Source organism: Melanostigma gelatinosum (assembly GCF_949748355.1).
Source record: "Melanostigma gelatinosum genome assembly, chromosome: 2".
Taxonomy (NCBI): domain Eukaryota; kingdom Metazoa; phylum Chordata; class Actinopteri; order Perciformes; family Zoarcidae; genus Melanostigma; species Melanostigma gelatinosum.
Window position 1 is genome coordinate 15950856 of NC_136635.1, and position 16962 is coordinate 15967817.

The following is a 16962-nucleotide window of genomic DNA, read 5'->3' on the forward strand; positions in this document are numbered from 1 at the left end:
ACCTCGCAGTCATCTCTGCTTCTTTTTAAAAGATGATTTAGATCCCAACAACTCAGTTCATCTGTATTGTGTACATAGATTGAATGCACTCAATCATTCACTTTCACAGCAATTCTAATCAATAACTTGTTTTTTTTTTAGTCAAAAACATCTTATATGGTGTAAGCATAAACAGAGTAATGCCAAGCTATGAAGCAGTGAAGCACACATTTGTTTTTGTAAATATGTGTTCCTTGGTAACATACGCTGATCATTATTAAGTTGAAAGAATCAGCTGCATATTTCCCTCTCAGCAGAGATATTTTGTATTTTACGAGCAGTACTTATCCTGAGAACAGTTCTATGTTTGACTCAGGTTCAGGGAAATGTTGTATATACTCTAATCTAATTCTATGAACAGGCACAGCTTCACATCACCAGCATGTTACAGGGGCCCAAAACACTAACCATGAGGTCAAGCAGAGTTTCTGCTTCCATCATGCCAGATAAAGATGAGAAAGAATGACTGGTATTTACACTTGCAGAGAGGCTCAGGAGGGGCTTTCTCCATGTAGCAGTGTTTACATGTACAGTAGCGGTGTTACAGCAAACTAAACAAGAGTGAGTTCAACTCTAACTGATCAAAGAGGTGGAAGTAAGTCAATTCAAAATACGAGTTTTGTTTATCCTCACAGACCAGCAGCTAATTAGGGATTTTCTATAAACTGAGTTGAGTTTAATGTAGTTGGGACACTTTCAGCCAAAGCTTTAGCCAAGAAATGTGTAGAAACAGTTGCATTGCAGCTCAAATCATAATCATAATCATAATCATAATTTTTTCTCTCTCTCTCTCTCTCGCTCTCTCTCTCTCTAAGTCTTGGCAGCAGGGGCACAGCCCCTATCTCTCTTCCTCACACCAATATAACCACACTAAGGCTTCGAACTGCACCACAACACACATCAAAGACAGGGATCACACCATCCACTTACAGTCTCAACTCCTGTATCTGTTTACACCACTCTTCCAACGAAAAAGAAAAAAAAAGTCCCAGCAGTGAAAAGGAAAACTCCCCAAACCCGCTGTTTGCTACTTACTATGCTCTGCTGTGACATGCACACAGTGGAGACAGCCTCGCCTGCTGTGAGAGGGAATCAGCGTGAATCAGCTGCTAGGCTCGCTGTGGTGCTGCAGGTCTTGGAAATCCTCTCTTCATTATCAGGGCAGGAGGAAGATGCAGAGAGGGTTCTCTCGTAGCAGCTGGCATCCGCAAAGAGCAGAGTAAAGTGGAGCCAGCAGGATGAGAGCAGGAGGGGGAGCTCTTTATCTCCGCTTTCTCCTGCTCAAGCGTGCTGTCTGAGGGTGCCCCCCCCCCCCCCACGCTTGCTGGGTGGATGGTAGAGATCTAACTCCCTCCCTACAGGGGTACACCTCTGTTGCTTATCTGATCCTCCTCCCTTCCCCTATTTCTACTTCCCTCTCTCCATCTGTTAGTCCCTCTTTCACAGAATTAAATTAGCGAAACATCATCTCTTTAAAGGAAACAGTAAGTTATAGCTGCTGTTGAAGTGGACAGACTGTATATCAGTCAATAGTCTTGTGAAAAGGGTCTGTTTGGGTCAAGTTTGGGCTTGGTACTACTGTCAAACGTTCTTCACCAATGAAGCCACCACATGTTTAGATGGATGTTGGATAGTGTTTGTCCCACAGGTGTACCGCTGGTGTCCTCTGAGTGGCAGCATTGCAACTTAAGTAAGGACAAGTTGAGTATTTAATTGCAACTTATAAACAGATGGCACCTCAAGGTTGTTTGAGTCTACTTTTTGAAGCACTGGTTTAACAGTGACATTGACCTTTGACCTATGCTTAAAGGGAACTGAAACTAATCCTGAGGAACCAGAGAAGCAGCTGGTACAAACATACTGTAGGCCTGTGGTAAATATCGAATCTGACAGACAACAAGGATTGGGGAGCTAACAAAGCAGCAGTTAGCTGTTTTGCCCCTATGTTTTATTCCTTTCCCGCACATATTCAATTTATAAGCAGTTCAATTCAACAACATCTGTCTAAGTACATTCACACAATTTGATAGAGAATTCAACAAGGCCACAGGGAAGCACGGAAACAGGCGCTCTTATGGCAAGCGGTAATTTCCAGCGCGAGGGCCAGAGGAGCCTCTTGACTCCCTCCATGGAGCCTTCGTAATAAGCATCACAGCAACACTGTGGTGTCTGAACACTCAAGAAGGAGGAGGAATCTTGTGGGCAACATCAAATTTATATTCAACTCACAGTAGCATAAAAAAAGTAAGATGAAAAGTAACAAACTAGCTAGTTAATTACTGTAGTACCAAAAATGGTTGAAGTCATTAGTGTAAATATGTTTGAGAATACATTTTCATTTCATTTAATAATAATAAATATATTCAACATTTGAAGAAAATTCTTAAATTCTTAATTGCCACATTTACTGATATTTCATGACATAAACTGTTTTAAATGTTGAAATTAATTAACTGATTGTAATCAAACACGAACACTTTTTTTATTTCATGGTCACACTCCTGTATACTGAATATACAGAAAGAACATTTAATATGTCAGATTTCTAATGTACAAGTTTCCATGAACATCAAAACAGCTCATCCATCCTGCACAAGGGTTGTGGCAAAATAAATGTCATATAGTAGCCTACATTTGGCCTTACAGGTCGCTAGTGAACTAAAACATAAATAAACCTGCAATTCTTCTAATCACCAGAGAACATGCAACAGAAATCAATTATTTGAGTTGGGCTGCTGACTTAATATCCAGAACAATTCAATGAGCTGTAACGGATGTATCATGACTATCAGCCAGCTGTTAATACTCAGATGATATGCTTATTCCAAAGAATAAGAAAAAAGCAAATCAAAGAAGGACTGCAACACATGAGAGGTTAAATGAGGTGCCATGAACCAATACTGAACTCTGAAATGACAGTCACTTCTGTGTGTACGACACCCCATGTGTGACAGGACATTACATAGAGAGAGAGAGAACGAGAGAGAGAGAGAGAGAGAGAGAGAGAGAGAGAGAGAGAGAGAGAGAGAGAGAGAGAGAGAGAGAGAGAGAATGGAGCTTCAGTAACACCCTGTAGCATCCCAGCTCTGGCAGGCAGAATTAATTAAGCCTCAATAACAGCGGTTTGTGCTCAATATCCAGACACAGGGAGGGAGCCATTAAGGAGATAAGCATTCTGCAGCAGGATTTGCACATGTTGACTGACCTTTATCAGCTTCATAGCAGAGCACTGCAGCAGCCTTGCCCGGCTGACATTTGAGGAGGAATTATATGGGCAGTCTCTCCAAGGAGTTATTGGGAAACTCCACTGTCACTCAGTATGGAAATGAAGGAAACCAACCAAACACATTTCACACTGACTGACTGGCTTTTCCCTGTCATTGCACTCATTGACTACCATCATCAACATCATGATCTTCACTGTTTACAACCGCAGAGATTCTAAGCTGAGTTGACAGTACGACACAGTGATTACTGGAGAACAGATATGGCTCACTACCCATGCATGTACAGCATCAATGAAACAGGAAAGCCCTGGTAGAAGCTCTGCTTTTATGGAGTCTGTAGCCGTCCAGCAAACCACTCAAGCAGCACTGGGCACAGAGTGGCAAAGGCAGGCTCAAGCAGGCCCGAAGGAGAGCAGACACAGGTGCAAGGACTTGCCAGAGTCTGAACCCCTGTCAGAGAGAGATTAACATTCAACACACACACAGTTCTGACACAGCACATTTCATTGAAGTCACAATGGTCCATTAGGCCATGCCGTTCCAAAACATAAGCAGGGCAACCGCTAATTGCATTGCAGTGAATGCAAGAAAGGCCTGTGTTGGACCAATAATACAGAATCAGGATGCAAGGAAGCACTACTCTCCATGAATTAATAATCGTCAAATTCACTGACATTTCATGATATAAACTGTTTTTAATGTTGAAATGAATTAACTGATTGTAAGCAACCACTAAAACTTCAATAAGTATTCAATGGTAACACTCCTGTATACTGAATATATAAAGAAAGAACATTTAATATGTCAGATTTCTTCTGTACAAGTTTCCATGAACATGTTGATTTCCTGGTTTGGATACTAAAATATGTTGCCAAAAATAGGTGCTGCTCATCAGTTACATCTCATTTCATGCCTGCTCAGTTGGAAATTACATTTTTCAAACTCTAAGTCAACAGCAAAAAATTATATGTCAGGCTTAACTCCAGTCTACAAACAAAGGCTTCACAAAGACCCCAAAACCCTTATTAATATATTTTACAGAGGAAGGTTTGCTCTTGGTCGCACTGTTAGAAACTTGTTACAACCTGAAATTGTTCCAGCGACGAATTGTAGCCAGGGATGGATCCCAACAGGACTGTGAGTGCCTCAGCACTTCCCTTGCTCCGTTGGCACAAATTTGGCTGACTGATAAATAATTATAAATGGTGATTTGAAGTAATTCATCAAAGAAATTGTGGTTTTATAAAGCCTCCAACCGTGACAATAAAATGACTTTCCAAAGCACTTATCTTAGGGATCAATAGGTACAGGGATACGCTGCGACAAAGAAAAAAGTTCGGAAGTTTTCTGGTGCGAGCATTACTCTGGAGTATAAATCGATGACGGGGCCCCTGCAGCTTTGGGTCAATATTTATTACCACAGATTTATCCTGCACCATACTTGAATAATGATGACCCAGGGCAACCAGGAGTCATCTTTCTTTCATCTTTTCATTTGTATTAACAAGGATTGTTATCATCTGAAGGGTGCGAATGTCTGAGTGGGAAGGGGAATACGAGGTGGGGACAAAAGGAATGTTTGATACTCTTCCACACTTAATTGAAATTAGAGTTAGGTAATCCTAAAAATAGCGTCACTGGTTTGCATTACTACAGTTTTGAAAAACCACGCATCTGCAGCAGCTTCTCTGTGGGATTAAAAAAGTAAATTGTGGCAGTCAATAATGCTTCATAACATTGTGTTCAATCCAATTTTAGCAGACAGGAAGCTCACATGAAAGCGAGACAAAGAAGAGAAGAGACCAACATCATGAAACTCAATAGAAGGCATAGTTTGTGAACCTCTTTTAAGCCATCGTGGAAGTCTACACACCAGACAAATTGAGGTCAAGTCTAAACGTTCTCAGTGGGGGTGAGACACTCTTCTCTATTGCACCGCTGCATCTGGAATTAATCTAATAAAACTTGACACATAAATATCTTGCCTTGTGTAATTCTAAACTAAACATCAGAGCAGCTTAGTTGGTGTGAAAGTTCTGACATTTCATCTAGCTTGGCAAATCTCTTCTGGGACACTGATAAGCTGCGGGAGAGAGTTTTGCAAAGCAAAAGATCTCTTAGCAAGACAAAAAACACACAATCAGCAAAAGCATCACATACCTGACAGTGCAAAAGAGATGAAAGACTGCAACGCCCATCAGGGGATGCTATTAATCCCATCTGTAGCCCTACACTTGCATGGATGTTATCAGTGGAGCTCATTGACTGATAACAATTGTTTTATGATAAACACACCATCTTAAAATGTCTAATTAGTGAGACAAGGTGATAAGCTGACATCATGGCATGAATCAAACTCTTCAAATCTTTCCCAAGCCAACTCTAAAACAAATGAAAGTAGAGCAGTCGATGACTCGTTTTCTCTCACGCTACAGTCTTTCCCCCGCTGTGATCAGCACATCAATAGCGGAGGCTCAAAGGCACTTTGCTTCAATTCACTGACGGACACACAAACATTCAGACTCATCTGCACTGAGTCGAGTTTTATCATCAAAGGTCTGAGCCAATCTCAGATGACATGACAACACGAACCACTTGCTTTGGGAAACACAGGTTCAAGAGAAGCAACATGGTGCGGTTGACCTCCCGTCTCCAGAGGCTCCGCGGGTGCTATGAAAGAGATGTAACTGACTGACACTGAGGAAATCGACCATGCAAGATCAAGTAAAGGTAGGTCATCAGTGAAAACAACGCATCAGCACTCAGCAGGACAACACCAACAGCTGCCTGTCCCGTTACTCTCCACACAGCAGTACTCAGTTGTACTTTGTCACAGCAGGTTCATTCTTCTGTTCTATAAAAATAAAACACAAAAATGGAAACGCACAAAAAAGTCAAGAATCAAGTTTGAATGGTGTATTAAGCCGAATCTTAAATGTCTCCCCTATTATCACGTCGCAGGGTTTCTCTTGTTTGTCTGACACCACACGTCATGTTACACTGTAGGCAGTTGACCATCGAGTACCCAAAATCCCACCTTATGCACGCGTCATTCATCAGTTTAAAAGCTTATTTACTGTGGTAGCACATTTCCAACAAATATGCAGAGCTGGACTAAGCATATTTGTGTTTTTAATGTCATTACACCAACTCACTCTCACAAGCAGTGATATCTGACAGGCCCCACTTACTTAAAATATGAGGTTGCAAATTGGATTTGACAGCAAAGACCATGCTATGGTAGACCGGAGATGATAGAGGAAAGAAGAGAGGAGGAACCATGAGAAGTGGCACAAACCCCTGAGACATTTATGGCAAAGCTGCTCTGTAGCTATATGATATGCAAGCCAGTCGACCTGGCAGTCAATACAGGGAAAACAGATTGAGGTCTGGGTCCAAGCAAATGATTCCAGGTCAGGTGTAAAGGTAGTCAGTACTGACTGACACGATCTTGCAAATAGAAACACACAGTGAGGGAACCTGACTGGAATGAAGCATGAAAAGCAACTGCCAGCCAGCACAGCATACTGGAAGATCGGCAACGGCTCCTAATTCAAATGAATGTAATCAAATGCATGGGATTATGTTCCGTCTCAAACCTAAATCATTTCTTGCCTTGCCTTTCCCACGCTGACACAGCTCTTCTCTTACTGACATGATGGAACGATGGGCAGGCAGCCAGGAAGACATCCTAGCTCATTCCACTGCATCTGCATTGTGGAAGATTACCAAAATGTAATTGGGATGTGTGATATGATAAGCCAATCAGTTTCTCTGAAGCACAGCACATTACTTTACACTGGCAAACCAAAACCTAATGTAGGATGTAAAACACTGTCAGAGAATAGGAAACAATATCACCAAATATCTAAAAAACTGTTTTATTTCCAATAAAACTTACCAATGAAGACCATTCTTGTAGTGAGAAATGGTGGTAACTGATTAAACATTTATTAACATCACCAAGACAGAGATTTAAGTAGCAATTAATTTGAATTAATTTGAATCCCTTCAGGGAGCTCCACCCATGTGTAGGAGGCTTAACTAGCTAAATGATCATCGCACTGTCAGCAGAATAAAAATTAAGAGTGCTCGAGAGCTCGAGGTTCAACGACGAAAGAATCAGAGAAGATGAAGAGATTCTGGGTCCTCTCTCCTTCCACTCAACGTCACTGTCCTTATCCACAAGCTGGGTAACTTATGAACCACAACGAAGCAGTGCAAAGATCAGAAACATTACAAACACACCCCATATGTTCATCTCATTCCACCCAAACACCACACGCACCACAGCATTCAAGGCAAGGCAAGGCAAGTTTATTTGTATAGCACATTTCAACAACAAGGCAATTCAAAGTGCTTCACATGAAACCATTAAAAGCATCAAAACATAAGGCAAAAGAAAGGGAAGAACATTCATTGAAACATTAAAAACAGTCACTAAAAAGCAAAAAAATAGAATAATGGTTGCAGTGCAGTGCAGGAAATAAAATACAGTCGTAAAACGCAGAAATGTATTAATATCCTTGAATGTGGTTCAATTAAAAGCAGCAGCAAACAGAAAAGTCTTCAGTGCTGATTTAAATGAGCTGAGGGTCTCAGCAGCTGAGGGTCAAGAGCAGCAGAGCACTGTAACCTATCAGGCATCACGCATTCACTGGCACATGTTACGTTGCCCTGATGCTCGCCATCACATGAGGGACAAAAGTCCATTTAATGAAGAAAACGTGATTTTATGTTCAAGTGGCAAAAAATGAAATAAGACAAAAAGATATTTTTTGATGAAATGTCTTAACTGGGAGGAGCGATGACAAATTAAATATCCTCGAGTAATACTCTATGTGTGCTGTGTTCTCATCAATGTAGTGGTGAGAGATTATTTAATATTCAAACATATACACATTTATAGAGCAGACTTTTCTGCTCATCCGATCCGATTAAATATGTTTCTCCACCATTTCGCTGATGAGTGCCAACGCAAAATCAGCAGAGGAGAGGAGACAGGTGAGGGTTCTGGGAGACAGGCTCTTTATCGGACTTCCACGTATAACTGCGTTCATCATTTGATATTCATACAAAGAACACTGTTCACAGCATCCTCCCTGTGATGAAAAAACAGAGTCTGCACGGAGATGGTGGATCACTGCACAGCCTCTTGGCCATCTTCCTACAAGGTGCATGAAGTGCCTACTTATGCTGCTGTTTAGAGCTTCATTTATGATGAAGCAGCTTGTCCTGAATTCTGCAGCACAGATGTCAGTCGGAGATGACAGCTTTCTCTGTAAAATGTACAAAAAGTATGTCGGGTTGCAAAACAAAAGTGAAGAAACGTGTCGTCAGCATTTCATAATAATAAGACAACAATCCTTCCAGTCACTAGTCCAAAGAAACAAAGCAGGACAGGCATAGTTGAATTATATTGTGTCCTTAAGGATGACATCATCTGAACCAGGGTAATCCCTGTTTTCTGATACCATTTCATGAAAGCCATGTCACTTGCCAGTGCTTTTGTCCAAAAGCAGAGGGGCAGATAAACAGCCACTGGATCCTCAAACAATCGGATTCAGCTGACCCTCATGCTGTGAAACATGGCTAAACCCCTTACACATTCATGATGGTGGCATTATTATGTCATCCAAACTCTAAATACCCTTCTGCTACCCCCAAACCCTTGTCCGCCACACACACACACACACACACACACACACACACACACATATGAAAAACCAAAGATTTGTTCTAACATTGGGCAGCTATATTCAGCCAGATGATGGTGGAGGAATGTATAGGAGACAAAACTAGACAGATCTATTGTTCAGACCCTTGATTACATTATCTTTTGGTGCAGTGGTAAATGATTAAGTCATGAAAATTAAGCAAAAATACAGACGGTACTGTAGGAGAGACATGTGATTCGTCCTGTTAAAGGTCTGCTGCAGAGAATCTTGGCCCTGAGGGTGCCCAAGCTTGTAAAGCGCAGCACACTTTACTGCAGCAGACCTCTTTCACAGCAGTGTTTGCTTCAGTGTGTACAGTATATCTATACCATGTTACCAGTGGAGAAAAAACAAAGACATTTCTGACTCATCAAGATTAGCAAATAGCTTCTCCTCCACTCAAAATCCCTCTTTGCAGGACATGCCGACTGAGTCAGCTCTTTGTGTGTGCAGGTGTGAGTGTGTGTGTGTGTGTGTGTGTGTGTGTGATATCTGTTCTCTGCTGTGAGCTAACTGTGTCCTGACGAGCTCCAGGCTTGAAGGGACTTCTCTCCCGCAGTTGTCGTGACGGAATCTGAGCAGACACACACGCCGCAGAGCAAACTGAGCACACTCGCACTGGGGAGTTACATTACAGTGACACACAGGGCGAACACAACACAGCTACTCCACGACTGCAATGCTCAGTGGCAATGAACAACATGCGGGCAACAAACACAAAAGACCCAGCCGCCTCACAAGACATCTACTAGGATGCAAACTGTCCATTTATTTTCTGGTGTCATTGTCTTGTCATGTTATGCATAACAGCAGTGTCTTCCCATCTGTTCTGCATAAACGTTCTGCACAGCTGTCGGTTTCTCTCACAATATGTTCCCTCTAAATTGTCATTATCTGGTATTTCTCTATTTTGATCACAAGAGCACTATTTTTCAATACAGAAGTGGCTTTAACTAACTGATCACCACATTGCATGATTAGACATCAAATAAGGGATATTGTAGCACAGTACACAGTGTCACAAAAAATATGAAAACTCATTTAATAACCTGGTTTTGGCCCACTCCCATCTGTCCCTCTTGATTGATTAAGCATGCAGGCTATCGCATTATCATTTTATCAAGGAAATTAAAACGATGGATTGAATGAATTATGTGAGGTTCCACTTGGCTGGCAGAGGGTAACTAAATTGAGGGGCTATTTTTAGATCTCTGTGTCCTGAGAGTGTGTGGAGAGCTGGTAGAGACTTACGAGGCTTATTAAGTCAGGCATCAATGCAGGAAGGTAGTCCACATCTGGTGCACAGCTCAAAAGCTAAAACTGGCCAGCAGGATCGAGATTTTACCACAGCAGTCTCTTCCCCAGGATTTCTATCCCACTCACGGAGGCTCATCTAAATCACATTCTGGGAAACTTAAATGGTCACGGTCTTAATACACAGAGAATATACTCCCGTTTCAAATACCACAACTTTCTGTTAGGTGTGATCATTACGTCTATTCTTAGAAGCATCAAGTCTCCCTGGAAGTGTGCAGATTGTGTGTGGTTTAGGAGAGCCCCCCCCCTCCCTTTCTACTGCCTCCCCTCTATCCATAGGCATTCTGTCCCCTGCACCAATTTTAGGTGTGTCCTTTGTCAGGCTGAAGTAGTCCAGCTAAAGCCGCACTTAACAAAAAGTATGACCTCTATATCAGCTGAGCATACAAATGAAGCGCTGTGTCTTTTGGCCACATTTCACCCTTTGGCCAAGGGATGAGAAGAGAAGGATGGGCTGGGTGTGACTGGGCTGCACTCTACATGACTGGAACAGAACAAAAAGTCAGATGTTATCCAACGCCTTGAGGAGAACCAGACCCAGCTAAAGTCGACCATTACTTAACTCATTGAAAACAGACCACCACTCAAGACTGGACAAACCCACAAGAGGCTCATTGATGTTAGCTTAAAATGAGCTATAGGTTTGAAATGTAGCTGTATATCCTGCAATGAAATTAATATTGATTCAACGCTGAACCAAACTGTCAACTTCTATTATCGGCAGCTCATGCTGGAGGTGAAATTGTGTGGTCTGGTAGCTGAGATCACAGCAGGGGGGCTGACCAATGAGGGAGCACATGCAGGAATGATAAATAGGCTCAGTAACCTTATCGCTGCGGCTGACATCCAGACAGAATGATAATAAGCTTGATGTCTTGTGCATGGATCTATGGCATCGACACCATGTCACAGCCTGTTACAATAGACAGAATTAACCAAAGAACAGTTTGAAAACTTTAGCTTTTCCCTTCATATACCTGCATATCTGACCTAAGTTGTACTGGTAAATCCATAGATTTCAAACCGTTAATGTGCAGCAGGCCATTTACAGCTGCATGCATGTTCAGTTCACTTTGAGGCTGATAGGTGAAACACTGTGACTGGAGAGCTCACGTGGTGTTTCTTCAATCAACGATGTAAACAACATACAATGTCAGCAAAAGGAGAGCAATATGAGCCACCAGAGCATGGAAAAGTACAAAATGCAGCAGATGTGACATTGCATGTGTAAGTCTGTGTATATATATATACAGTATATGTCTGTGTGTCTGTGTGTGGGCTGGGCCCTAAGAGCAGATGTGCTAAGGATGGAGAAGCTAACCCATGTAAACAAGTACCTTCCTTTGAGAAGTGTATCTCCGGCTCACTTTGAGGTGGGGAGGACTGCATCAAACCTCCACTACGGTCTAACCTATAGAGACATCCCACATATACACATGTATATAGAAGAGCAGCACAATCAGCCTGAGAGATCACAGTTCTGCTGACATCAACACAGCGGTCAGTGACCTGTGATCATGAGGCACTGCAGAGAGCATCTCTCTCTCCCTTTCTCCCTCTCTGCCCTCTCATTCCTGGAGAGACTGCACCATTAGTACACGTTGATACATGCACTCCCCAAAAACAATCCAAAAGGCAAAACAGCCAGCTGCCGCAAAAATCAACGACAGACAAGACACTGTTCAGCATGCATGTGAATTCTCCCGCCTGCAAATGCACTTTGTACAAACACTTAACGGCATGCAATCCCAAAGCACTTGTTCTCCTGTGGCTGCCGGAAAGCCTTAGCAGACGCTCCTCCTGAGTCGCTACGTAGCAATACAATCCCACATATGTGATGGGAGATGGGCTGGGATACACACCTGTAAGTCGCACAATACACTGGCTGCCTCTTGTAAGGGACGTGTAAGGTTGCCTGTCCTGGTTGGCCCAACATGTTAGCTGCAGGTCTGTGATTTGCTGCGCTCTGCTCTGCTCCTCTCAGCGGTGCCTGTGTGTGTGTGTGTGTGTGTGTGTGTGTGTGTGTGTGTGTGTGTGTGTGTGTGTGTGTGTGTGTGTGTGTGTGTGTGTGTGTGTGTGTGTGTGTGTATGTGTGTGTGTGTGTGTGTACTCCTCTCAGCTGGTAGTGCTGCTGTTGCTGACGTCGTCTGCTGTGCACCGTGGCGTCGATTCATTCAAAACCTCCTTTTTCCCGCTTCTCCTGTGTTGGGCTGCTGAGGTGGAGCTAAAAATACGCGGAATCGCTGAACTGTCCCCTGTCTCCGAGAGCATTAGGCATGTGATGAGTATTATTAAAGCCAGCCAACCTCATCAACACATGTAAGTGGTCCCCAGAGCACAAAGTAAAACCACAGGTACAAAGCATTAGCCATAACCCGTATAATCATATTCTCTCCGCTCACATTCCCTCCCTGTAGTGCTGCTCTTTCTCTCCTCACCTCTCCTCGGCTCTCTTCTAATATATGCGTTCCTCAGCGGAGCGCTGCCGTCAGAGCGTTTGCCTGAACTGGACGCCCTCTCTGCTCCATTCCCTCTGCAGTCAGGCAGGAAATACACAGCATGCACAGCGAGCAAGACGAGAGGAATGAGGAGAGAGAAGGAGCAATTACAGTAGTCGAGTGAGGAAAAAAGAGAAAGAGATGAGGGGGTGAGTGAAAGTGAGAGAAAGTGTGTTGCATAAACTGCATAAAGTACATACTACGTTCTGATCTTTGCAGCAAGAAATGTTCTTTTGGTACAATTGTGTACAAACGGGAGATTAAGGATGGTACGCCCCCATGAGTGTCATCATAGAATATCGACAGTGTCTAACAACAGCAACTTCTCAACTCATTTTACTACACAGGATTACTGTCAGTGGCTTGAAGAGGAAATGCTGTAACAACAGCCAGATCAGATGAAGGAGGAGGCAGAGTGTGAGTCGGGGAGATATAATTCATGGCATGAGAAGCGGAAGTGAAGACTTGGCAATGACCTAACAGCCGAAGAGACTGATGACTATGCCATGCTGCAAATGCTTTCTATCAGCGAATAGAGATGAGGGGGGGGGGGGGTCAGGTGAAAAATGTTTTCTGCACCAGCAAGGACTCAGGAAGTCATCTCACAGATTAAACTGGCTAGCCTACCTACACACACGAACATGCAGGTAAATGCATCCAGCTGCTGTTGCCCTTATGCCCTGAGTTTCACCCTCTGTTGCTCTTTCTCATCCATCTCCAGTCTCCTTCACAACTCGTTAGCAAGTGACGACCACTTCAACGCTGTGGAGATGATACCAGTGAGCGAGAAAAACTGCAAATTGCACACCATTCAAATGTAAAACAGCCATAGACTGGAAAACCATGCATCCAAAGAAAACATAATGTAAGTTATTCCATTAAAAAGACCGAAAGGGGAATGTTTTGCAAGACTAAAAGAATGATCGAAGCATGATTACGACATAAATAATGACCAACACCTCAGTCAGTGGTGGAAAGTAACAAGCACATATACTCAAGTACTGTACACAATTACAACTTTAAGTTACTCGCACTTCACTTGAGCGTTTAAATTCTTCTTCTTCATACAATTCAGAGGGAATAGTTTACTTTTTTACTCACATCATACTTATGGGACAGATATTCTGTAGTGGCTAGTTACCTTGCAGATTTAGGTTATACCAACAAAATGTGATAAGTTTATGAAGTATGATGCATTGTTATAGATTGAACTACCCATACAGTACAATAATAATGCAGCAATAATCCAATTACATGTATACAACACTATAACAAGGAGAGGGAAGAGGTCACAATGAGTATGTCACGTATATATTTTTGCTCATAACACTATAATATTTTGAATGCAGGTCTTTGACTTTACTGCAGTAAGATGTCTCTCTACTTCCTCCACCATTGCCCACAGCCAATAGCATAACCCTCAATAAACCGTATGACCACAACTGAAATATAGAAATACATATACAGTAGATTAATCCCCCTTGTCTTACTCTATAGCACACTCCCAGTATGAGTCTGATAGCTACGGAGTCCACTCAGTCTCACATGTCGCTACATTACTCACCCGTTAGGGATCAGATGTGGAGAGCAGTAAGTCCAAATCAAAACTGTCCTGACCTTGAAGACGACCAATAAGGAGAGTGCCTGTTCTCTTAACGTATGCTAACTGAGCCTGTGTTCACTTGTGTGCACAATGCTAGGTGGGTGTGCTAGAACAGGCACAAAGAGTGCAGAAAGGAGGATAACTGCTGTTTCAGCCCTCTCTCTCTCTCTCTCTCTCTCTACCCTGGATCACTCAGTTACACTGCCAGAACCTACAGTACATAGCTCTACTTAGCCTCTCCAGGGAAGCATACAATGATAACACTCCATTGTTCAACCCCTCAGAAGAAGAAAAAGAAGAGGAAGAGGAACCGGACTGTGTTGTCCAGTCAATGTAAATAGCTGACCTTGGTCTCTTGACTGCAACCAGAGCCTTCAGTCTCACCCCGAGTCCTCTTTATCAGATCGCATCCCCATCAGTCCGGGAGAGAGGACGGCGGGCAGACTATAGCTGAGTGGCCGGCTCAATAGTTCACAGACAGACATATAGATAAGAGCAGAGGGCCAGACAAGGGTGGGTTGAGTCAATGTGTGTATGATGGACAGCCAGGTCAGCATTCATACCTCACAATCACCTGCTTCCACTGTTTCCTGGCTGTTGTATAACAAAATGAAGCTGTGATACTACGGTAACCCTGCAGTCTGTTGTGTTAGCAAATCAGAAATCCAGCAATCCAGCAATTTGTGTAAATCACATGGAGTGAAATATTGTCAAGTAAGTATTACATTACATTAAGCAGACACGAGCTAGCACAGTAAGAAAGGCCTGTTTTAACAGCAGATGAAATAAAACAGAGACCAATGTAAAACTGCATCAAACTGTCAACCAGACAAAGACTCAACAGCAATATCTAGTGGCTCCCTACAGAAACACACGCACATGCTCCACCCGGTCTCGATGCTTCACTGACAGATAAGGGCATGCATCATCACTGAGTCAAACAGTGATTTGAAAACTTCTTAATGAATATTCAAAAATCTATCAAAATCAGCTCTATCTTTGCTGCTCATCCAAGCCTCACCTCACTCAACAAATAACAGACAATGGCTGGTTGGAGATGAAGACGAATCAACGTCATCTTAAATCATCAAAATCCCAAAGAAGATTTAGAAAAGTAAGAAGGAGAATCAATCAGATCATGAATAAAGAATTAGCCTTGCATCTCTGCACTACAGCAAATTAAATTGGACCGCTTTGTGAGAACTCACACAGCTGTGTGGTCAATGTGTTCAATAAATGCTGCAGTCAGTGAAATTGCCCGAACCAACAGATCTGCTTTCTGTAGCAACAGCCAGACGGGCCTGTTCATCTATATTTTTCCGCACTCAACATTCCAGTAATGGGAACAGCAATTTTTCAATCAAGTAATCCGCAAAGAGAAACATTTTTCAGAGCGCATGCACTCAATCTACTGCTGAACATAAGCTTATTGAAGTGTTATTCAGAATTCAGATAATATAACTGAAGCAATATGTATGGAGTAAAACACTGCAGAGCACCTTTATCGCTACAAATCCTATGATCAGTAAATACATGTCAGATTAAGCAGACAAATCTGTACAGATCTTCAAGGTGAAACATTGTTGTGGGTACATAGGAGAGTGCTCCCAAGAAATATAATGAACTTTCAATCAAGACATGGAACCAATTCCTCTTCAAGCAAGACCGTTAGGCTCAAGATTCAGTTCGGTTCAGGGTCATCTTGTATTTAACAAGTCGAATTGTTCTCAGACTTCCTGTGAGTTAATAATCTATTTTTTGTGTGCATGTAAACACTGTTAAAATGCAGTGTTGATGCCAATATGTCATATTCTAATTGAACAGCTTAAAGACCATATTTACACCAGCCACGACACTAAATCGGTTCAGTGCCAATGGCCCCTTCCTTGCTTCCTAGTCCTCATACTTCCGACGCCTTTGCTCGGACCCCACCCATCTTGGAAATCAGCCTTCCTTATGATCTCCACTACACATCTGCCAAGTTTCATGACTGCATCTTGCACAGCTGCGATGCCACCACAGTGACAAAATCTGTCCACAGACAGATAGAAATAAACACCTGGCCAGGCACTCAAAAACCCTTCTGTGGTAGTTCCTTCTACAGCAGACACACACACACACACACACTCACAAGATGAAGACAATACTGTCGCGTCTGGTAATTATTTAGACATGCAGGTGATTTCGATCAGTGGAACAAGCTGGAAAAATTGACACTATTGACATTATCATCACCTTATAAAGTTGTTGTACTGACCTTGTTAGCAAACAGTTGCCTATCTAGAAATTCCAGCAGATGTGGAAAAGCATTAGCAGTCCTTTAGAGCAGTGTTTCTGGCCATCCAGTGAATTTAACTCCAATATCCACTCTATTCATAGCTCTCCTGAGAGAAATACTCTTCTCTTTGGTGGCTCAGTGTCCCACTATGTTCACCAACTAATCGCTCATTCTGTCTCTCTGCCTTTGGAGCTGAGGAGATTGCAGAGTTGATATATTCTGTGTTGGTTTGTTACTACGAGTGACACCTTTCTCAACAAAAATCGATTCTATAAGGAGTTTC

At 42.5% G+C, this 16962-nt stretch overlaps 1 protein-coding gene across 3 annotated transcripts in view; it reads right to left on the bottom strand.

Moving 5' to 3' along the window:
• The window catches only part of plekha7b (pleckstrin homology domain containing, family A member 7b), a 53159-nt gene extending 38334 nt beyond the window's left edge, over positions 1-14825 (bottom strand). For all 3 annotated transcript variants that reach the window (XM_079289962.1, XM_079289963.1, XM_079289961.1), the window contains exon 1: positions 14748-14825. The gene's annotated coding sequence lies outside the window, so the exon portion shown is untranslated. The remainder of the gene's footprint in view (positions 1-14747) is intronic.
• Between the last annotated feature and the right edge of the window lie 2137 nt (positions 14826-16962).